This window comes from Aethina tumida, chromosome 2 (assembly GCF_024364675.1).
Source record: "Aethina tumida isolate Nest 87 chromosome 2, icAetTumi1.1, whole genome shotgun sequence".
Classification (NCBI taxonomy): domain Eukaryota; kingdom Metazoa; phylum Arthropoda; class Insecta; order Coleoptera; family Nitidulidae; genus Aethina; species Aethina tumida.
In genome coordinates this window covers 21,229,800-21,255,344 of record NC_065436.1, presented here as the reverse complement: position 1 = coordinate 21,255,344, position 25,545 = coordinate 21,229,800, and the positions used below count along the sequence as shown (strand labels likewise).

General features: G+C 26.3%; 1 protein-coding gene across 1 annotated transcript in view; it reads left to right on the top strand.

Annotated features, from left to right (window-relative positions):
- Window positions 1–25,545, top strand: part of LOC109598821 (uncharacterized) — a 186,083-nt gene that overhangs the window by 97,281 nt on the left and 63,257 nt on the right. The window lies entirely within an intron of this gene.

Here is a 25,545-nt window from a genome sequence, read left to right as displayed (position 1 = left end):
AAATAAGCAATTTTCCCATAAATCGTCGGGCGGCAAAAACAGGCGAGGATCGAAGAAAATGAACCCGCCCGCTAATACAGACTGTGGAAACGGGCGGCAATAAAGTTAACAATCATAACACAAAAACTTTTCCAAGTAAATATTATTTTAACCGACCGTACAGGCGTTGAACTGACGGCCCGAAAATTATGTTGTTGTTTATGTTTTGTCTAATGGAACAATTTTCTTTGCGTATTATTTCGGCGACTTTCAAGAAGTTCGGTGCGAACCAGACGAGGTGGGTCATGTGTTTGGTTTCGTTATTCCAAAGGTTAACAAGTTTAAGGGTTAGTAGTATAGACAATATTAGATCAAGTTCAGTCTATTGAGTCTTGTTATCTGGTGAATTTAAACAGGCAGAAATCTTGCACATTTAACAAGTAAGGGTCATGTATTCGAAAGGTTAACGAGGTTGAGGGTTACAAGTATCGAAAATGTCCAATTAGATTCAGTCTGGTTATCTTATGAGTTTAGACAGATAAAAGATCGTAAGGTAACTTTAACAAGTAGCAAACATGCAAACGTGCTACATCAAAGGTTATCCAATTGTAATATGAATTCTTGAGACACTTTTTGTGCTGCAGCTTTTACGACAGCCTTTTACACGAAATATATTTCATTTCCTTTAATATGTTCACACCTATTCCAACATAAATCTTCAATATTTAACAAAACGTGCATTCATAACATACGCAAATACTGCACAAAGGCGGATCCCGACAAACGTTCGTATGCATATTTTATTTGAAGTTAAATGAAAAGTCTTTCCGGACCCGGAGTTTTCCGTGACAAGGATTAAAGGTCCACCGGTTCCCGGTGTTTGCATAGCGCGGTGCCGAGGGGCGGGCACGGCAAGAAGGACCTATCTATCGCCTGGGCAAAAAAATCGTTATGGGGCAGCCACGCATGAAAGTAACGAAACCTAGCTGAATTGTCGACGGTCCAATGGAGCGGGCCAAATTAAATTGATTCGGGCGAATTGGGCCAGGAGACGGGAATTGAATTAGTCAGACATTGGGTACGTGCTGACAGTCCGTGCAAGAATCATAGCTGGGTTCCTCATTAACATGATGAGCGTATTGCCCGCCACCACCAAGCCCGATTCCCGGCTAGAAATCAACGGAAAAACATTACGATTACGTGAGCGAGGTCTCTAATAGACAAAAACGTGTATGTGCTCTTCGACTCGACGAACAGAAAAAAAACAAAATTAAATTACTGTCTCGTTATTGTTCGCCGGGGCCGGGAATAACTTAGATAAGTAATGATTTTCGTTCAATATGTGAATACTAAGAAATTGAGATGGGTTTTGTATCTCGACGTTGTGAACGGGAGAGAAACAGTAAGTTAACATCGAAAACTGGTTGGTTTTTACCCAGCAGACTAGTTATTGAGTGTCTGGGATTTATATTGACGGTGTAAATCATCACCAGATCGAAATGTCAGTTGGGTTAAAGCTTCTGAATGTAGATACATATGGCAATTAATTTTTCATTTTGACCATTTCTGCGATTAATTTTATAGTTTTTGACTGTTTTAAAAGGGAAAAAAAACATAGATTTGGATGAACGCTAAATAATTGAGTATTTTATACAGTTAAATAAAAAAATATATTACATTATTACATTATTATTGTTGTTATTTCACTTTCAACCCTTTCCAACCATTTTATAATTGAAAGAAATTATTTTTAATTCTGCTATGAACTTAATTTCTAATATTTTTTCTGAAATTTTATATGTACCCATTTTGAAGTATGCGGTCTATTATTCTTTAATAACATTTATTTAGTAAATTGCGTTCTTTTCTATTTTTCAATTAACAAAATTATAGTAACTTTATCGCCTTTCATTAATATTAATATTTTGCTTATTATAATTATTTAATCATTGGTCGAAATGAAACTGTAAATAAATATAATTCAGCCTTACCACAACCTAAAGGAACAAGAAGAAATAGCTAAGAATTTGCGATTAAATAGGTCAATCATTTCTCTATTTAGAGAGAATTTAGAGAAACTGGTCAAGTGATAACTACGAAAAAATTGTCCAAAAAGCTTGAAGACAGATAGGTCAAAATTATAAAACAAACAGAATATTATGTATAGAGTTTTAACTTTTAATTAAATAACACAGATTAACATTGCTACATTTATATCCAGTTGAGTTTAGAAAAATATATGTAATTTATGTATATGTAGGATAAGAATATAGGAGTTTTTACAATATTATATAAAACAATAATATTAATTTAACAGTTGAAATTAAGTGAGTGCATTTTAATATATCTAAGAATACAATTGTTAGAAACAATTTAGAATTATATATAATTACGGATAAAACAGAAACAACCGTTAACCAAATTTGAGGAATTACATATGTAAACATTCTAAATTGAACTGTAAGTAGAATAACGACCAATTTCCTCTTGCTCAAGTCCTTTTCGTTACACCATAAACTTTGGTATTTACACAGGACATCCTTAATTGTATACTGTCGTAACGCCATTTATTTGACAATAATTTTCGGTTTAATGTGACAACGTTAATTGGGAATATTTTTGCATCGTCTCGACATGCAAAAATAAATTTTATTATCGTTAATTGTCCGATATCGTGCGTTGCAACGGTGCATTTACCTCAAACAAATAAAAACGAATTTTATGTCTGGCAGCCGAATTTTTTTTTTTAATCACCGTCCGAAATAACCGATCATTAAAATAATTTTATTTACGACTGGCAGTCACATTTTTTGAGAAAATGCCCATAAAATTTAAATTATAAAAAAACTATAAACACTAAAACGTTGCTCTAATGACCAATAAAATAAACCAGACATGGCTATTACACACGTTTTTATTTGTTTAAAAACTGATAATAGACGTATGAATAAAAAGATCATTGTTGCAACACATAAATATTCAAAACCACGTTTTACGATTTTTTAAAATTTTATTACTAATTACGAGGATATACTTAATTATGATAATGACACATGTTATCTAAATAAACTTTAATTTTGCAAACACAGGTTTTTATTTAATGGTTCTGAGAATCTTCAGTCCAGACATGGAAAACCTGACTGATTACCGCATTTAGATATCTCTTATCGTTTTTAAAATATTTATAAAAAATGAGATATTGACATAAATAAATTAGCGTTCAAAATATTTTTAGAAAATTAAGCTCAAAAATAGTTAATATGTGACATATTTCATGATTTATTATACAATAATACTGTATTTAAAACAGTATTATTAATCTATCCATTAAACATTTATAATTTGTTTGTCACAATATTTAAAAACTTAAGTAAATTACGTCTAGTTTGTGTAATACAAAGTAAAAAAAATGCCTATATAAAGTTTTTACCATATGCCATAAGAAATAAGTTAAACCTCGTTTGTTCCAATAATTTATTGGATTATATTACGAATTATCTCGAAATTTTAAAAAAACATATTTTCCTAATATCATGTGAAAAAGTACCTATAAAAAATGTTTGTCATTTGTAATAAAAAAAAATATAATACCCTTCGTGTGTTTGGTTATATTTTAGCATTTTATTATATCATTATATATTTTTTGAAACTTGCTTCATTTCTAACACTCACAACTATGGTTTTTGTTTTATAAGAGCATTAATTATCTCGAAATTTTAGACTTATTTTTATGTAAATGCCTAATAAAAAGTAAAAAATGCCTATATAAAGTTTTTATCATATGCTGTAAAAAATAAATTAAACCTCTTTTGTTTCAATACTATTAATTATCTACAAATTTACCAAAAACATTGTTACATGATAGCTAATAGTAAATTAATATATCAGTAAATTATATATTTTTTGAAAACTTGCTTCATTTCCAACATTTTCAAGTACGGTTCTGTTTTAAAATGAATTTATCTTAAAATTTTAAACAGACATTTTTAAGTAAGTTTCTAATTGCATGTAAAACGCCCTCTTTGTTTCATAGACAACAATATTAAAAATTTACCAGAAATATAGTTTTATTTTTTATCAACTTTTTAGAAAAACAACTTTCATTTAAAAAGACCAATATTTTCTAGAGACTTACTTTTGTGAAAGAATCTATTTTCCACGTAAAAAGTATCTATATAAAGTTTTGTAATTTATCAAATAAATAAATAAATAAATAAGTTATTTTTTTTATATTACTTGTGACATTGGACATACTTAAGAAACGGTTAAAGATAAACATTTTAGAATATTGAGCTGAGGACGCAATTTTTCGGTGAATGTTAACCAATTTCTATAATACATAGTATGTTTGAAATGTTTCTTAATAATAATTCTAATACAAAAAATAAACGTTATAAATAACTTTAATTTAACACTAAATAGTACTGTTTTATTTTGATCTGGATTTGATTTATTTCTTTCAAGAGTCTAAAGATAATGAAGAGTTTCATGAATGAAAAAGCGTCTAATGACGTAACGCATTGAAAAAAATGTAAACGAAATGTTGATTAGTCTGGCTATATTTTTAGATAACTATTTTTAATCTATTTTTTTATGGAGGCATAGTACGCGCCATAACACGAGCTGTGCACTTGTACTTACAATTAGTTTTAATTTTGACTGGATTAATATAACTTTCACTTTCAAAAATTGGTTTTTATTTATTTATAATAAATTTTAATAATAGTTACTATTATTTTATAGTATAAATATGCATTCTCATCCTCGTCCTGTCTGACATTGCAGTGTCGAACATCTTGCAACTGGGAGATCTATTTCTACAGTAAAATTAATCAGCTTCTAGGAAGAGCACATCGTCAATAAAAGGCATGTGTCGACGGTCGCCTTTTTTTGCCAAGCTCAGGACCTTTGAAGGCTTGTGCCAAAATTGCAGATGTGCACCATTAAAGACCAACAATCGGTCCATTAGTTACGAGCAGAGGTACAAATTGGCCGGCATTTCCGGAGAATTCAATAAGCCACGGGAATAAAAAAGGCACAAACTTGATCATAGGAGGTGGGGGGAGAGTAAAAGGAAAACAGAAACGCGATATTTTATTTGGCAAGGTCGTCCGCCAACCAATTCCGGATCGCGTTTATTTTTTGTCGTGCCAGCCATTGTGTTCCTGTAATTTGTTTACAGGACCGTGCGCCTAGTACTGACAATAAATTAATTTCGATCGCACAATTGAGACAAATATAGCAACCAGGGCGGCTAGCGACTTAAACGTCTTTTTATTGGGTTAAACAATTCATTAGCACATTATGAGATAATTCAACTATTTGACGCACAATTTGGTGAAAGACAGACGAATCCAATTATCGAATTGCCGTATGTGTGAAACGGCTGGATAAATAAACAGAGCCTCACGGTGTGCACTCGGTTTTATTTAAAATTACACGAGTAACAAATGTCTGTGGGCTTTTTGTTAGGTCTGGCCGTCTGGCTTTCCAATAGAAATTCGGTGTTGGCGTACCTTAATTCATTAAACGTCCATGCCAAATTATTTTTTCGTCTGTGTTTATATTCTGAAAAGCGAAAAACTACGCATACGCTTGTGCTATTTTGGGCACGCCGAATTATTCCTGCGCTACAATGAAACTGTGAGTTTTAAAAATACAAGTACAATGTAATCATAATATTATTTCGATTCGGTTTTACGTTTAATCCATCAACAAATGCATTAGTATAATTATAGACGGGGTTTTGAAATGGAGACGTGAGTCCATGTCAGAAACGTTGGAAATCGCGGCGACGAGTTGGGATTTCGTCAGTGTTTAATGCTTGATTTGCATGTTTTTGAATTTTGCAATTACGTCTAATGACTTTGTAAAGTAACTTTGACACACATTCGTGGTCGTTCAACTCTCTCCCAATCGATATTATATTTCTGCATTAATATTAATATTGAATTGCCAATATGCGACTGTATCCAACGAGATACGGCCAGATATTTCCTATTGTTTGTTCTGTGTGAGTTTTATTTGTTAGATTACACGAACAAAATTCAACAGTTTGCATAAATTCGCGAAATGTAAACAAAAGTAATTGCATATTATAATATGTAGGTATAGGCAAATATTTTTTGTTTAGCTATCAAATTATTATAATTAGAGTAAACTTACGGACTATTTTTAGTTGTTTAAATATATTTGTGTCAGAGTAACCTTAAAAGTTTAATATTAGAAAGCTTTTGCATTTTAAATCATGTTAAATTATTTATTTTATATTTATCTACATTTAAAAATATTATACTAGCAACAATAAAAACTAACGATAATTTTATTTTAACACTATTGATTTTTTCATTATTATCCTGAGTTTAGTACGTCAAAAATTATTTTTGAATGTATGAATTTAAAACCTGAAAATGATCAATTGATAAAACTATCAAGAACTATCAAAAATGATCATCATCATATTCCAAATTACTCTGATTTACCAGGTCTTGAAAATTAAATTTATTAAACATATTGAGACCAAAGTATATTTTTTGTTGTCATATACTATATATTTAACAGATACAGTTTTTGCATATGTTATTAGTTGTTTATATATATTTACAAATTTTCAAATCTGCTTCTATATTTATTATTAATTATTTGAGTACCAGATTAATATTAACTTAAAGAAACTTCTCTATCATTATTTGTTATATCTATACAAAATGATTCAACTAACTAGTTAATTAGAATTTTATAGGCAATTGAATATATTTTATATATTTTGGCTGGATTGTCAGTGTTAAGCACTGAAAAATCAGATAAAGATTCTTCTAAAGAAACTTTATTATTTGTTATATCTATACAGGGTGATTCACCTAACTAGTTTATTAGAATTTTATAGAAAACTGTAATTATTTTACATATTTTGAATGGGTTGACAATATATATATTTGTTTTATCACATATTATAACAAATAAAAACGAATTTTCGTTACAGCTTGTACAATTTTTAGTTTCTAATTCTTTCTTTTACACCATTGAAAAATTAGATAAAGATTCATCCAAAGATACTTCTCTATCATTATTTGTTATATCTATACAGGGTTATTCAAATAACTAATTTATTTTATAGAGGGCTAAATTTGTATTACATCTTCTGGCTAGGTTGAAAATATATACTTTTGTTATTACATATTAAAACAAATAAAAACGCACTTTGGTTAAAGCTTTAACATGATTATTAGTTACTTGTTCCTAATTTTCTCTTTTACGGTGTTAACCACTGAAAAATCAGATAAAGATTCTTCTAAAGAAACTTTATTATTTGTTATATCTATACAGGGTGATTCACCTAACTAGTTTATTAGAATTTTATAGAAAACTGAATTTATTTTACATATTTTGACTGGGTTGAAAATATATATTTTTGTTATCACATATTATAACAAATAAAAACGAATTTTCGTTACAGCTTCTATAATTTTTAGTTCCTAATTCTTTCTTTTACAGTGTTAACCATTGAAAAATCAGATAAAGATTCATCCAAAGAAACTTCTCTATCATTATTTGTTATATTTTTACAGGGTTATTCAAATAACTAATTTATTTTATAGAGGGCTAAATTTATATTACATCTTCTGGCTAGGTTGAAAATATATACTTTTGTTATCACATATTAAAACAAATAAAAACGCACTTTGCTTACAGCTTTTACATGATTATTAGTTACTTGTTTCTAATTTTCTCTTTTACAGTGTTAACCATTGAAAAATCAGATAAAGATTCTTCTAAAGAAACTTTATTATTTGTTATATCTATACAGGGTGATTCACCTAACTAATTTATTAGAATTTTATAGAAAACGGTATTTATTTTACATATTTTGACTGGGTTGAGAATATATATTTTTGTTTTATCACAACAAATAAAAACGAATTTTTGTTACAGTTTTTATAATTTTTAGCTTCTAATTCTTTCTTTTACAGTGTTAACCACTGAAAAATTAGATAAAGATTCATCCAAAGAAACTTCTCTATCATTATTTGTTATATCTATACAAGGTTATTCAAATAACTTGTTTATCTTATAGAGGATTAAGTTTACATTACATATTCTGTCTAGGTTGAAAATATATACATTTTTTATCACATGTTAAAACAAATAAAAATGCACTTTCGTTACAGCTTTTACATGATTATTAGTTACTTCTTTCTAATTTTCTCATTTACGGTGTTAACCACTGAAAAATCAGATCAGATTTGCCCAAAGGAACTTTTCTATCATTATTTTATGTTTATTACAGGTGACTCACCTAACTAATTTATTAGATGTTTATAGAAAACTGAATTAACATATTTGTTACTAAATTTTGATTTACAATCGTATTATTTTATTTAATATATGTTGTGCACAATATTTTTTTTTTCTATTGTCTTCTTAGAAATTTCATCAGAGTAGAAAAAGTTCAATTGTATATATGTTACTTTAAAAATTTTAATTCGTCAAAAAAGCTGTTTTTTACTTGGTATAAGTAAATAAAAATAGTAGTTACTACTCGTGAATAACGTCAGTAAAAAATCTTGTATATTTGCCTCAACTTTACGCACTGTAAAATTTGAGGACGACTGAGTTAAAAAAAAATTAAGTATATAGTATCTAAAACATTGTTAATTTTGAAACGTAAGATGTAAGTTAGAAATTTTAAAATCTCTCCTGAAACCTGAAGAAAGTGTCGATAAATCAGTTCCGCTAATTAGTAATTAGCGAAAACAATGCATAAACAAATGGTGGCCGGCTGCGGCTCTGCCCGTCTAGACATAATGGAATATTATAAATAGGAAGTTGAGGCCCTAGCAGCAATATGTGTTTTATGGTTATTGGCTAATCATATTACTGAGTTATGGCGTCGGTCGCGCGCGTCCATTGCCTGCCGCGGCGTCGGCGTCGGTGTATTTGCAACGGTGGTGCAATAATGTTTTGTCTGGTCTAATGCCGGCGTAAGGTTCCCCAGCGAATAATACGTGCACATTGGTCGGCTGGCAATCAAATCTCTATTGCTTCAAACTAACATTAAATAATAACATACAAGTTAAAAATATCAAATCTAATGAACGATTACAATATTATGGTCGAAAACAAGGGAAAACGTCAATTCCGTGGATATATCCATTATGTCAAATGAATTTGTTGAAACGAATGAAAAAAAAATCGTCGGATAAAATGTACGTGAAAAAGCCATCAACAAAAATAGGTCCCGAGTGGCTTGGCGTGATGATGAGAGGCCCGACTAATGGCTGCATCTTGATTATAGTCGGGTGAGCGTGGTTTTTATTGAATTGTTGTTGGCACGTGTTTGTTCTAGTAGCGACGGCTCGACCGGCCGACCTTCACTCACTCTTTCGTCACCCGAAACGTCGCGACGCCTCCGTCTCGCTCGCGGCCCGTCTGCCGCGTCTCTGCCGTGTTTATGCCCGAACTGTTTGGCTTTCCGATCGATAATATGCCCACAGTAACCTTTACACTACATTTTTTTTGTCAATGTGAGTCTTTCATCATAATTTTTATTAATTTTGGGACAAGAACAAAGGAATGAAGGTTTGACTCAACAACTGAATTTTAAATTTATATAGGTAACTAAAAATTAAATTTGTGTCCTTTTTTATTCACCTTGAGTATATATGCATATTTTTTATTTAATATTTTTTTATTATTTTGTGTTATTTAAAAAGTGGTGAATGCGCAGTTGTTTAGATACTTATTAGTATTATAAATTTTGACGTAATAATTTGGAATAAATTAATATCTTTGTTTTTATGCTTATTAATATATATATTTAATAATGGGTAAATTATATCTATAAATTATGGAATATATTAAACTGGAATGCAAAATAATTTTTTTATTTTTTTTATTAATATATATGTATATATATATATATATATATATATATATATATATATATATATACAATATATATATTAATACATATATATATTGTACAGGGTGTCTCAGATAGGTTGATTGTCCAGAACTATTTTTTATTTCTGAAATGTTTACGAATCTATTTGTCAAATTCATAAAAGTATAATATTTATTTATTTAATTTTTTGACAAAAAGAAAAAACTTTCAACGGATTTTTTTAGTATTTTACATTAATTTACTCGAAATTTACCATCATTTGAATTTAATTTGATTTAATTTGAATATATTGTTTTAAAATTTTAAATAAATAAATATATTATTTTATGCAAATCATTTTTCTTTTAATTTTTATCACTTCTGAAATGTTTACAAATCTATTTGTAAAATTTCAAAATAAATGTAATATTTATTTTATTTAATTTTGTGACAAAAAGTACTAATTTTCAACTGATACGTTTTTGGAGTTTTTTTTCTTAAACAACAATATTAATTAACTCGAAACTTACCAGAAATATCGTCATATGTTTACATTTTTGAAGGAATTTGATATTTTTCCCACATTTTAATTTAATTTAATTTGGATATTGTGACAAAATTTTAGATAAGCTTCAACTCATTTTGTTTACCAATCTAGTTGTCAAATTTCAAAATAGTGTAATATTTTTTTATTTATTTTTTTGACAAAAATAATAATAATAATAATTTTCAACGGACACTTTTTTAGAGACATATTTTTCATAAACAAAAATATTAATTAACTTGAAATTTTCCAGAAATATCGTTATAAGCGTATATTTTTGAGCAAATTGATTTTTTTAATTAATTTAATTTAATTTAGTTATCTAGTCTGAAAATTTTAATGAAATATATTAATTTAGGTAATCATATACTACTTTAAAAAGTGTCTGTAGAACGAATTTCTAAGGTTTGTCAAATAAATAAATAAATTATTAAACTTTTTCAAAGTTTTCCAAAAATCAGTTTTCTTAGATATCTCAAAATTAAGTTAAGATAATCTGAGCTCTAGACACACCAGTTTCTTTCATTTGGTCTAAAATTATTTGAAACAGAAATATCAACCAATTTTTGAAAGACCTCGTAAAATATTAAAGGGATATTCTAAATATTCTTATTTTTATATAATTTTTTTAAATATCAAAGTCAAAAATAAGTAGGTAATTGTGTAAATATAAATTTCTAATTATAATGAAGAGTTTTGCATTTTTTAAAATAATTTAAATGCTAAAAAAAATAATAAATAATTTGAATTATATTATATTATATTATTTGTATAAATTAAAATAAACAATTAATATTCTCTTTTATTTAACAAAAAGATTTTGGGAAAGTAAGGTAAGATTAAGAATATAATGAAAATATGTAATTCTATTCAACTTTACATTTTGTGTATAACATAAAATATACATATATTTTTTTAATTTTGTTATAAACTTTTATTGACATATAAATCTGAAAGTATCCTTTCAATTTTTAATAGCATTTTAATTAGCTTGGAGTTCCTAATTTTTTGGCGCAGATGTCTGTAAGTAAAAATCTTTATTATCTCAATAGTTCAGCAATTTATTTCTGGTTTTTTTTATTTAAATTAAATATTAACTATTACTTATACAAATACAAAGTCATATTTTAAAATATTTATGTACTTGTCTATTATTAATTAAAACATAGTACTGTATCTGGGTAAGTAATAGTCATTAAATAATTTCTCCTGAAGAAACCAAAAATAAGTTGGTGAAATATTGATATAATAGAGTCATTTACATTATTAATTATATTTTTTTAATTATGTATGAATTTTTAAAAAAATGACTGTCATAATTAAATTAATTATCTTAAATTAACAACGTTTCTTGCTAAAAATAGAATTTTGAACATAAGTTAATGACAGTGGAGAGTTTAGTGTACCATCGTACGCCAAAAATAGCAGATAAAATTAATTGAGAATCTATTTTCGAAAATTATCCGAAAATAAATCAAACCCGGGCACTTCGACAATTAAGAACGCCGTTAACGCACAAATTAGCCACGGTGTTACGGTCGTTTTTCGCATGGATTTATTACTTCATACAGATCTGGCATTAAATTTTAATTGTACCGGGAGCAATTAATGTCGCGGCGGAACCGACCAGCCTCGGCGCTGTGAATTAACCGAAAAACTTTTTCGCGCTTATTGTTTATTTATTACCTTACCTTGGACTAGCGAGTATTACCCCGCTGTTTACGCTGTCCAGTATTTTTGCATGTGGTGCGCACTTACTTGTTTTGACTGCAAAGTAATTACCATAATTTAATTGCGATCATCACACAATAATAAATATTTTTTTCGTTTGTTCGAAGGAATATCGTTTTGTTTTTTTTTTGGGCCATAGTCACAATTGAATCCGTGAATCACAGCGTGTTTGTGCCAGACAGCCTTGGAAGTCTGGGTATCTTAAGTTTGACCCTGCTACCCTGAAACGGACCTGCGAAAGTAAACAGTGGAAATGTTAACGAAGGTGATTGTTTATCGATTATGCGTGCACATGGTTTTTATTATTTTAGATAAAAAGCTAACGAAAGCACCGAAACGAATACCTTTTGTGCACGAAGCGTTTTAAAATTTGATCGTTCCGAAGCTCAAACATGAAAATGTCGTGACTTCTTTAATGGCATCCATATAACAAAAAGTATGAAGGAGTACGATTCTATTATGAAATGCTGTTGGTAAATCCGACGAACTTGACATTGGGCCATTAGTCATTAAGGATTGAAGTGTATCGATTTGGAGAAAGTAAATAAATTGACTGGGTTCATGTTTATGCAACTCGAACATGTCACGAATTTAAACTTTATGAAACCTTTATTCGATTCCTTCAATATCTTTTGGTTTTACTATTCAGAATAATAAGCTTTTTTATTTTATACTGTTCCAAGTCACTCTGAGGCACCACACCAGACTGTTTCAAGAAAATCGACAAAATTTTTTTTTTCTCATTTATATCGAAAATCTTGTTGGAAATGGTAAAAAAAAATACTGTGAAAGTTACAGCTCTTAATATTAATATTAAGAGGTGTCGATGATCAAAACAGATTTTTATAGAAAATTTAACGCTCTACAAAAAATGTCTCTTACAGTATCTTGATATATTCATTTTTTCAAAAGTTATTTAACATTAATGTTGGATTGATTTAAAACGGGAAATTAAAATTTACGATGCGACACCTCTTAATATTAATATAAAGAGCTTTAACTTTCACAATATTTTTTTTACCATTTCCAACAAGATTTTCAATATAAATAAGAAAACAAAAATTTGTCGATTTTTTTGAAACAGTCTACACCCCAACAATAATAATTGATATTATAAATAATTTCTGAAAACAGGAAAAATAAACGTATACACTCTTTATATATTTATTTAAAAATAGGTTCAAAATTATAGGTAGTGCGTTAATTTCTTGGAACAGTGTATTTAGGGGGAAATTACGTTTCATGATAATTTTGAAACAATTTCAATTTTATTTTTTAATATGCTGCATACTAATTTGTGAACTTCTAAGAAAAGTTATTTTTATATATGGACTAAATATGGAAGCCGTGTGGTTTTGTTATGTAACGTTGTTGTGGTTAATTGACACATTTACACAAGTATGACTCCTAAATTTACCGCGTACTAAGAAACCCTTATTACATCGTCATCCTTTTATAATACCCCACATGCGGGAAACTTTGTTTGTGGTCGAGACAGAAGTGTTACGATAAAATATTGTTAACAATTCAGTCGCAACACCCACATTGGCCAACATCAATTACAATAATTGATTGCAAAATCAAAATATTAACTACAAAGTGTTCGCGTCTGATATGCGTAATAACAGTTTAGTCAAAGCTAATAACAGACGGTGATTCCATTAAATCTATTGTTAGAGTCGGAAGTTAGCCCTTTGTTTCTCAACGCTTTGGCTCCCTCGAAACTATCTACCGAATTACGCAACACACTCGAACACACACACACAGCCATTTAGCCGCGGGCCGTCGAATAATTTCGCTAATGTGAGGTTTAAATCGGCTTGCCCGTAAAAACTCACTGCTAATGGTACGTTTTCTAGGCGCTATTGCAGATTATCGTAGATCGATTCGTCTGGGCAACTAGGACAGTGTCGGGGCGCGTCCCCGTCTACGCTCTCTCGCTTCGCTCTAGCCACATTCCCAAATTGTGGTGGCTAGACGCCATCATTATGATTTGTGACTGTTGCTGAAAAAAAAAATCCGACGATGTGGGATCGTTTGTGGCCTTTTTTTTGAAGGGACTTTAAGGTCGTACGTATGTTAATTGGAAATTGTCTTGGGGGATGGTAATTTGAAAGCATTGCGAAGGTCCATCGATCCTGAATCTGTTAATTAACAGAAAATTTATACGTTTAACTAACGGAATTTATACTAATTATAATATACTTTATATTTTGATATATTTTAAATGTTTTTTTTTTTTTATTTAAATGTCTCGCTTCATTATGAATATAATTCGTTCATTTATTTTTTATTATTATTTTTTTCATGGTACTTTTATTACAAAATTTATTTTTTACCTTTTTCTTAATTTTTAAGATGTATGTATATATAAAAAAATATTTATTTATGAATAAAATTCTTTAAATTTTATTTATATAATAAATTAACTTTTTCAAAAAATTTTAACTCACTTTTTTAGCTTAAATCCTGTAAAAATGTTTAAATTATAAAAAAAATTATGGAAAAATAAATTTCTCTATTATTTCAAAGTTAATGTTTTGTTTAATATTACCTCGATTTTTTATTTTATATAAATTCTTAAAATATACTTTAAAATTTGAAAAAAATGGTTAAAATTCAATTTTTTAAAAATCTTTTAATAAATTTTTATTTTAAAATTTTATTAAATATTTAATTCATTTTATTTTTCTTAAATTCTGTATATTTCCTGTAAATTTTTAAATAATACAAAAATTTAAAATTCGGGATTTCGATTTTATTTTTTATATAAATTTTTTTTTACTTTGTTTTAAAATAAAAAAAATTAATTCATAAAAAAATTCAGTAATTTTTTTATTTATAAATTTAATTTTTCTAAAAAAATATTCTTCTAAAATTTCCTTAAAAAAAAACTAGCAAACCAATTTATGAAAAATAATAAATATTTTTCAATATTTTATTGAAATTTTAATTTAAAAAATCTTAATATTCCTATAAAATATCCTTCTAATTTCTTTTTTCTTATTTTAATGCAAAATATTCTATGAATATTTTTATTATTTAATAAAAATAAGTTTTATTAGAAAATTTTAATTTAGTTTATTTTTTTACCCTATAATTTAAAATTTTTAAATTTAATAAATAATTTGTGATTAAAATTCATTTTTTTATTTAATATTTAATTATTTTTTAATTTGAAAATGTTTATTATTGTACAAAATATTTATCTATTTTTTAATGCTTTAATAATCTTAAATTTTTTTAAAAATGTTTAAATTTATTAAATTAATTTTTGAATAAAATTTTTTACTTCAATTGTATTTTTTCAATATTTATTGATTTTTTAATTAAAAAATCATGCAAAATATTATCATAATTTCTTTTTCTTTAAACATGTGTCTTAAAATTCTTGGAAAAATAAAATATAAAAAAACGTTTTCTATACTATGTGTCTCAAATTCTTGTAGAAATTTTTAATTTATAAGAAACTATTTTTCTCTATTATGGATAAATAAATTTCTGTTATTTCAAAGTTAATGTTTTGTTTAATTTTACCTCGATTTTTTATTTTAAATAAATTAAAATATACGTTAAAATTTGAAAAAAAAAACTTATTTATGGATAAAATTAAATTTTTTAAAAATATTTTAATAAATTTTTATTTTAAAATTTTATTAAATATTCAATTCATTTTATTTTCTTAAATTCTGTAGATTTCCTATAAATTTTTAAATAATATAAAAATTAAAATTCGGGATTTCAATTTTATTTTTAATTTAATTTTTTTTTTAGTTTGTTTTAAAATATAAAAAAATTCAGTAATTTGTTTATTTATAAAATTAATTTTTGTAAAAAAATATTCTTCCAAAATTTTCTTAAAAAAATTAACAAACCAATTTATGAAAAAAATTAAATATTTTTCAATATTTTATTGAAATTTTAATTTAAAAAATCTTAATATTCCTATAAAATATCCTTCTAATTTCTTTTTTCTTATTTTAATGCAAAATATTCTATGAATATTTTTATTATTTAATAAAAATAAGTTTTATTATAATAAGTTATATTATTATAATAAGTTATATTATAATTTAAAATTTTTAAATTTAATAAATAATTTGTGATTAAAATTCAATGTTTTTTTCTTTATTCAATATTTAATTATTTTTTAATTTAAAAATGTTTATTATTGTACAAAATATTCATCTATTTTTTTAATGCTTTAATAATCTTAAAATTTCTTTAAAAATATTTTGATTAATTTTTAAATAAAATTAAATAATTTTTGAATAAAATGTTTTATATTGTATTTTTTCAATATTTTATTGATTTTTAATTAAAAAATCATGTAAAATATTATCATAATTTCTTTTTCTTTAAACATGTGTCTTAAAATTCTTGGAAAAATAAAATATAAAAAAACGTTTTTTATACTATGTGTCTCAAATTCTTGTGAAAATTTTTAATTTATAAGAAACTATTTTTTTCTATGAATAAAATTAAGAATTTTTCAATATGTTTGACAGAAAAAATTTAATGTAGTTCAAAAGAACTTACCTAATTAAACTTGATTTAATCTTAAAATTATTTCAGAATTTAAACTCAAATTTTAAATCCTGTTCCAAGTTTTTTATGCCTACTATATAATTTATTTAATTTTTTTATTTTAATTTTAAGAGACGCACGTCTCATTTAAACAAATTTTTTACTACCACCATAACCATTTCCAATTAGCCAGAGGTGAATAAAAAACACATTCAATTTGTACGCACAGTGAAAATCTCGTACAATTACGCTTCGTACGAAACTGTATCTTATTTTTTATTAGCACTGGTAGACGAACAAAATTAGAAGGTCCGGAATCTCGTTTAAGAAAATCACAGGATTTGTGACTCTCATCAAGCATTAGACGTTGGGGGAAAGGTTCAAGAAATATTGTCGCGACCGAAGATTTGTGCCCTCGGAAAAAAAAGTTTAATAAGACGGCTTCGAAATTAAACTGGCTCGAAATAAATGTTCTGCATAATATAATATGTATGGAAATTCGTTTTTAGCCTAAATAAATGTGTTTTGTCTAGAGGACACATAAAAAAATCCCACGGATACAACATCGGAAAGTATAATTGCCAAAACAAATCAGCATAAAATCCCTAACTGGAATTAATCGAAATGTTCCTTTAAAACAGGTAAATTAACATGAAATTCGGATGCTAACTTTTTATCTACATTTGCTTTAGTCCTAAATAAATACAAGCCTTTGAATTTATTAACATAACAAATACAGTGTTGCGGTTTTATTGCAATTAACACGTACCCTTAAATTTTTGGCGAAAACTTATTTTTAGGTGGTCACGTAAACATGACGAAACATCGAGAGTGAACAATTTGTTTGCCAACCGAAATCAGGTAATTTGTTAATTGTCCGTAAACAAAACAAATTTGGTTTTTATCTGAATGGGAGATAATTACGTCTGGGCAAAATGTTCGTATTTGGTGATATTTAGATAAGGTGAATTTTCGTAAATAGATTACGTGTGCCGTCTGGCGGAAAATTATTTATGTATGTTTCCTAGGAAATTATGCCGATATGGAATAATCGGAGCGACAATTTTTCCTAGACGACAAAATAAACAAACGATAAACTAGATGCCTACACAAATTTCTAAACAAACAATGACGTAGCAAACAATAAATATAATCACGGGGGTTTAGATATGTATAAATTGAAGACAATGTACATGACATAATTTACAGTGATTGACTTGCACGATTGTGTTCAGCCAAACAAGTTTACCGAAAGTATTAAGTTAAGTGGGAAAGTTATTCGTGAATAATAATCGCGAACATTGTTTGAACACTTTGTAGTAGACGGAAATGTTCAAGTTCGTAATAACTGGGCCTAGGAAAGGAGTGTACGACATGCTAATATTGTATAACTGCGAGACTTAAATTATTCATCTACCAGTACGCTTGGCTAGTTTAAAATTCTTTTTCATAAACGAAAAAAGTATATACATAGAAGTACAAATAATTTAATAAACATACGAATTTATGTATATGTTAAGTCGAGTCTACAGAATAATCTCATCTCTCCTAACACTATTTTTTAATTATTAAATTAATTTAATTAAGCAATTTAAACTAAATGAAATAATTAAGAGTGTCAGATTGTATATAATTTTTAATTTTACTAAAATCAATTGATACTTGTTAAAATGAAAATAATGAATATATAATTATGAAGACTTTTGTTGTCATTCCTCAAAATAAAAAATATTATTTATTGTTTAATTTACAAAAAATATTTTAATTTGTTTTTAAATTTATTTAATTATTTTAAAAAGACTATGTATTTTATTTTATTATATTATTTTTTATTTTAAAAAGAATATTATATATATATATATATATATATATATATATATATATATATATATACATATATTGTTAAAAAGAAAATAAATAGTTTCATTTTAATACATTATAAAAAATATTTTTTTGATATTATTTATTGTTTATTTCCTTATTCTAATAATATTCTAATAAATGTAAATTATAACTATCTAAATAACAGTTGTTATCATTCTTTAAAATAAAAAATCTTATTTATAAACTGGTTTTCAAACATATTTTAATACGTTATAAAAAATATTGTTTAAGATATATTCTTTACGTTTTGATATCTAATTTTACATAATATTCTAAAAAATGGAAATGATCGATTTATCATAAGAATCAGACTTGACACAGACAAAATAAAATATTTGTTGTGTCATTTTCAATTTTTATTAATTAATTAAGAATGACATCTATTGTGTGTAATTTCCAATTTTAATAGATAATAAAAAATTGCCATATATATTCTAAAAAATGGAAATGATCTATTTATCATAAGAATCAGACTTGACACAGACAAAATAAAATATTTGTTGTGTCATTTTCAATTTTTATTAATTAATTAAGAATGACATCTATTGTGTGTAATTTCCAATTTTAATAGATAATAAAAAATTGCCAATTTGACTTTCAAATTAAATATTAAATTGATATGGACATTTGTTATTATTCTTCTAAATAAAAAATATTATCTATAGTCTAGTTTTCAAATATATTTTAATAGGTTAGAAAGAATTATATTATAGATTTATTTAATAATATTTTAACAAGAAAATAGCTTTTTATTCTTTACACTTTGATGTGATGTCTAATTTCACACAATTTTCTAAAAAATTGAAATTATCTATTCATAATAAAAATCACACTTGTCAAAAATAAAGATAATAATTTTACATTATATTTAATGTATTATTTAAATTTAATTAATTAATTAATTAATTAAAATTATCACTTTTCATTTTACATAATACAATTTTACTAAATAATCAGAAACTCCCAATTTGTATATTAATTTAATAATTATTTTATATATTTCTACAAATTGACTTAAAATTTACGTATTAATTTTAAAAACAAATATGGACACACCATAAAAATGAAATTTGACTCTTGGATTAAAAAATACTAATTTTATTTTGATTAAAATCAGTTAAATGTAAATTAATTAATTGACTAAGGATTTAATTTCAATAATAAAATTATCAATTAGTCATTTAAATTAAGTATTAAATTGATATTTGAGTTGCTTAAAAATGTAGAAAGTAATGATATTTATTCTTCAAAATAATAAAATAAATTTATAATCATTTTATAATTTTTAAATTAATTTAGATTTAATTTAATAAGACGCAAATAATTATTTCTTATATACTTAATATGTATTTTACAGACAAAATAAATATTTAAAAAAAAAACTGATTTTTCCGTAACTTTAAACAATAGAATTTCATTTCATACTTAGTTAATTAATTGATTATTGTTTTATAGATAAATATTGTTTATTATTGTACAAAACATTCATCTTTTTTTTTAAAGCTTTAATAATCTTAAAATATCTTTAAAAATGTTTAAATTTAATAAATTAATTTTTTCAATATTTTATTGATTTTTTAATTAAAAAATGTCATGCAAAATAATCTCATAATTTCTTTTTCTTTAAACCTGTGATTTAAAACTATTGGAAAAATAAAATATACGTATCAATTTTAAAAACAAACATGGACACACCATAAAAATGAAATTTGACTCTTAAATTAAAAAATACTAATTACTGATTAAAAGCAATTAAATGTAAATTTAATTAATTGACTAAGGACATAATTTCAATAATTAAAATTATCAATTAGTCATTTAAATTAATTATTAAATTGATAATTGATAAAAAAGTTGCTTAATATATGTAGAAAGTAAGGATATTTATTTTTCAAAATAAAGAAATAAATTTATAATAATATTCTAATTTTTAAATTAATTTAGATTTAATTTAATTAGACGCAAAGAATTATTTCTTAGATACTTAATAAGTATTTTAAAGGTAAAATAAATATTTAATAAAACATTGATTTTTCCGTAACTTTAAACAATTGAATTTTATTTTATATTTAGTTAATTAATTGATTATTGTTTTATAGATAAATATTGTATCTTTTAACTGTGATTAATCCTTCTATCGCATTTTTATATTGAGTTAATTTTATATAATAACCGTTAGAAAGCCAAACTTGAAAAAGGCAAACAAATTGAATGTGTCATTTTAAATATTTTTGATAAACATTAGTATCTTGACCTTTACACGAGCACCCCGGTTTTGTTTTTTGGACTCAGGTAGACTCCATTGCAAATATTATGTTTATTTTGAAACAATTGTGATTTATCTACCCGTCTAGTCTACGACGTAAATTACATTTTTCATGATTTTTAAGTATCGTCAAATAACAACCAGATTAAGATTAACATCGATAACTCAGAAATCGAAAAAATTCCTAGTTCCCACTCAAGGGGAACTCCGACGTGTTGTCGGATTAGCCAGACTAAAAATGTTTAACCGAATATTCGCAGCCTTGCGAAGGTAATTGGGGCGGCAAAATGCGGGGGCGGCGGTGAAAGAGCGCCGTCGAAAAGAGAGCGAGAGCGCGAGACAGACGACGTGACCCAGACTAGACCGCGTCGAGCTACCGCCGTCTCTCTATTTGCCCGTTTCCCATTCACCACTACCTTTACGATGACACACTTATTCTTCTTTCTTTCCTGCGTTCGTTTGCGCCATTTGCCCCTCTCTAAGCTTGGCTCACGAAATCACGGTGGCGTTTTTTATTTTCCCGCTACATAAAGCGAAGTGACATTTCTAGGGCCTATGAGAAACGAAGCTGCGTATTGGGAGCAGCCTGCACGCTATTATACGTCAGACGTGTACAATTACTCCAGCTTTTTCTTGTAAACAAACCGCACGGGTTCGTCGACAATTTCACTAATTTACAATTCAGCCGTCCGACCGACCCGAAATCGTCAGCCATTCCACTCCGGCCATAGAGAACGGGTTTTAATTGCCGCAACTCCACTCGACGGAGCCCCGTCTATAAATTATATTGCACAACGCGCTGCCCGAAAGGAAACACACTTAAGGCGCAAGTGCGCCACGATAAATCTTTTTCGGTTATTTATGAACTGTAACGCACTAAAATGCAATTAGTGTTCGAGGACCAATTAAAAATTCCAGGCTTTGTTTTTCTTAGGAATTTTAACGCTTGACGTGAATTAAGACTGGCGGCGTTTTACCTACTAACACTTTTTTAAACAGACTCCTCTCATCCACCCCCTTTTTAGCTTTAATGTACATATATTTTTTTATTTTTACGTTTTGTGTTTAAAACATTTCGTTAAGTCAAGTTTATCTTGATTACCTTTAAAATTTACCCGACAGCCTACTTTTTTGTCATGTTTTAATATTTAAATATTGCGAACTTTTTTTGGTTAATTAGATCCTGCTTAATTTGCTAAATTTTCTCTTTTTACTTCACTTATACTTTTTCATTGATTACATTTGTTATGAACGAATTTACTGAAATGTAAATTCTAAGTAAAGCTTTAATACATTTTTTCACGGTTAATGTTTTATATTTCTTAAATAAATTTTGTAATGAAATGTTAATATAAAATATTTAGTTTTTTACATCTTGATGATAAACGTATCGTATTTATTTTTTACCTTCAGTGGTGGCCATAATTATAGAAACTTATTGGAATTTATTAAAAATATGAACTGTAATATACTGGATAACAGCATATATGTTAAAATGTTTATTGGTTTGTCTACTATGTAACTAGACTAGTTATTTAATAAATTGCCTACTTTTTACAAAATTTTGAAATTCAAATTAATTTTACAATTTTCTATTAATTATATTTCAAACTTCACAATAACAAAAAAATCGAAAATAAATGAAATGTTTAACAATTTTAAAAATTGAAATCTAAATGACAATTGATATTTGACGTTAAAATAATTCATATGGCATAATTCAAATAAAATAATAATAATAATAATAATAATATGCCAATTTTATAAATTATATTAATAATTATTAATTCCTTACAAAATTCAAATTATTATTTTTTCTGCTTTTCTATTGACTAGAGAGAGATACCACCTCCAAAAATGATCAAACTTTAGTAAAAATTTAAATTAATTCTAAAATAAAGGAAGAATAAAATGAAGTTTCTATTAAAAAAATTTGATTTTTATTATCTAAATACGTTATGTACATTCTTTACGAAATTTTCTAATTCAGTTTACTATTTTTTTACTTTTGTATTGACTTTAACATATACTTTTTTACCACATCAAAAAATTATTAAACTATGTGTTAGTAAAAATTTAAATAAATTCTGCAATAAAATAAATATTTAATAATTTTGTAAAATAAAATAAAGTTAACATTATAGATTTTTTTTATTTAAATACAGCATATCTTTAACTATAGTTAAAAAAAGAAATAATAATATATCTTGTTCCAAAAATAAATATGGTAATTTTATAAGACTATAAATAAAATTATTTATATTTTTTACAAAATTTTATTTATTCAAATTAATTTTACAATTTGCTATCAGTTTTGCACTTCTTTATTTAACTTTAAAAAAATACCCAAATTTACCAAAATATTAAATAAATTCTACAAGAAAAATTATATTATAATTCAACGTAAGTCAATTCAAAATAAGTCAATTGTTTTCTCTATTATTAAGAAACGTAGAGAAACTGTTTGAGTTTGAAAAATTTGAAATATTATCGATAACTGGATAATTGAATTGAATGTCAAAAAACAATTCAATTTAATTGTCAACTAAAATTATTACCAATCTGGAGGAAATGGGACTTACTAAAATTATTTCAAGGACTATGAGGAGATGAATGGGGGTTCCTACAACAAAAGCCCTGAAAATGTGTCCAATTTTGGCTTACTTAGAATCACACTTACAGATCAGAAAACAGTTAAGACAAGCAATTTTTACGAGTCTAACTTTAATTTATAAAAAAATGATTCTGCTTATGTTAAACATACTACAGGGACAAAACAAAACAAAAGGGTATACAGTAAAACATGGTGGCGGTTCAATTATGCTAAGGGTATATTTCATTTCTTCTGGAGTATAATGTTAAATTAAATAACACATATTTAGTTAGTAATTAACTTTTTAAAACTTCTATATCCAGCTCAATGCAGAAAATATATCTAACATTTTATAAAATAAAAATATAGTAGTGTTTTCAATTCTGAATAAAAAAATAATAGTAAATTATTTTAGCAGTACACATTAAATAAAAGAATTGTGACTATAATATTAATATAATATTTTAAAAAGTTGCTCTGATCATAATTAATCACAAACTGCCTATTTAGTTAAGATCAAATTTCTTTAAAAAAGTAAAAAGACAAAAAGTTGTCCCTGATTTTAGTCTTCGAACTTCGTGTAAAACGTAGCCTCACATTCCAAAATAAGTCACGTTTTATTGTCCTCATTATTTCAACAACTTAAGTCCCAAGAAGTTTGTTTGTTTCGCACAAACTTGTTTTTATGAACTGAAAAAAGGCGCAGAGGGTGTATTTACGAAAAAATTGTCATTTTAGGCGTGTCCCGATTTCTCAAATTTCAACAAAATCTGATAAAAATAAACTCTTAATTGATTTTGTGTAATTTAGTCGTTAGAAAAATAGACTTGTTCAAAACATAAAAATCACTTAGTTAAATCAACATGATCAAATTTTATTTATTTGATGAACGATGTTTGGATAGAAAAAATCATTATTATTGGTATTATTATATTACTAATCTTTTAAAATGTCATATATTTATATTTTATTTCTATATTGTTCAATCTTACCAAAATATTTGTTACATATTTCGTACCAAAACCACTACAGAATTTTTTAAGAGTTATATTGATAGTATTTTAAAATTTCATAAATTTTGATTATTGATTCACCTGCTTGAGATAATAGAGTAGATAAAAGTTGACATTTAAATTGCTGTCTCTTTGGGTAAACTGTGATACATAAATGCATTTTCATTTTATATTCATCAAGTTCACCAGACGGCGATAAATATTCCCGAAAAGTAAACATTTGCAACCGATAAATATTTTTTATTCAAAAACATAAATATTTATTAACGTTCTTACACATTTCAAGTCGAGCAACGTGCTCACAAATATTAAATGGACGCAAAATGCACCCAACTTTTAAAATGTTATTGATGAATCTGTTAAAATTCAATTTACCCTTGCAGATTCTGAACGAAATTATTATTCCTTCAAATTTATTCATGGGCAAACCGTCTTGGAGTGTAGGTACGTTGAGGACGACACCGAAGAAAATAAAACTGGCACGGCTCTTTACAAAAAAAAAACAAAAAAAAGAACCACAAGAGCATAATTTTCAATGCAAATGCAATTGCAATCTCATGTAGCACGTCTCGAAGACTGCATTTTTGTTGATGTTTTTGTTGATTTTTTACCGGGCAGAAAAAAGAACAGCGAGACATTTGCATATAACAGCAACTTGTCCGGTCCAGACAAAATAAAATTTCGGTTTTATTTCGTACTGGGACCGCACCGTGGCCCGAAAACGAGATTGGCACGGCTATTATTGGAAGGTTGCATAGTTATGAGTCACGAATATTTAGTTTTTGAATTCCCGATGAAAATAAACACTTTGTTAACGGTTTATTCATAATATGTCAAAATGTTTTTGGTCTAACAGGACGATGATTCAACCTGAAAATATTATCTCACATGTAATAAGGTACGAAAATAATTTTGTCTAAACCTCAAACATCGACAACATCGTTGCTTTGCTAAAAAAATATTTTTGTTCTAAAAATATATTGTGTTACAAGAGCAAGACTCATTTAAATTTGTATTACAGTCGAACTTCGATAACTCTGACATACAGAAAAATCGAGTTATCAAAACTTCAAGTTGCTAAATGTAGCACTACTTATAAAAATTACATTTTGAAATCTATAAAAT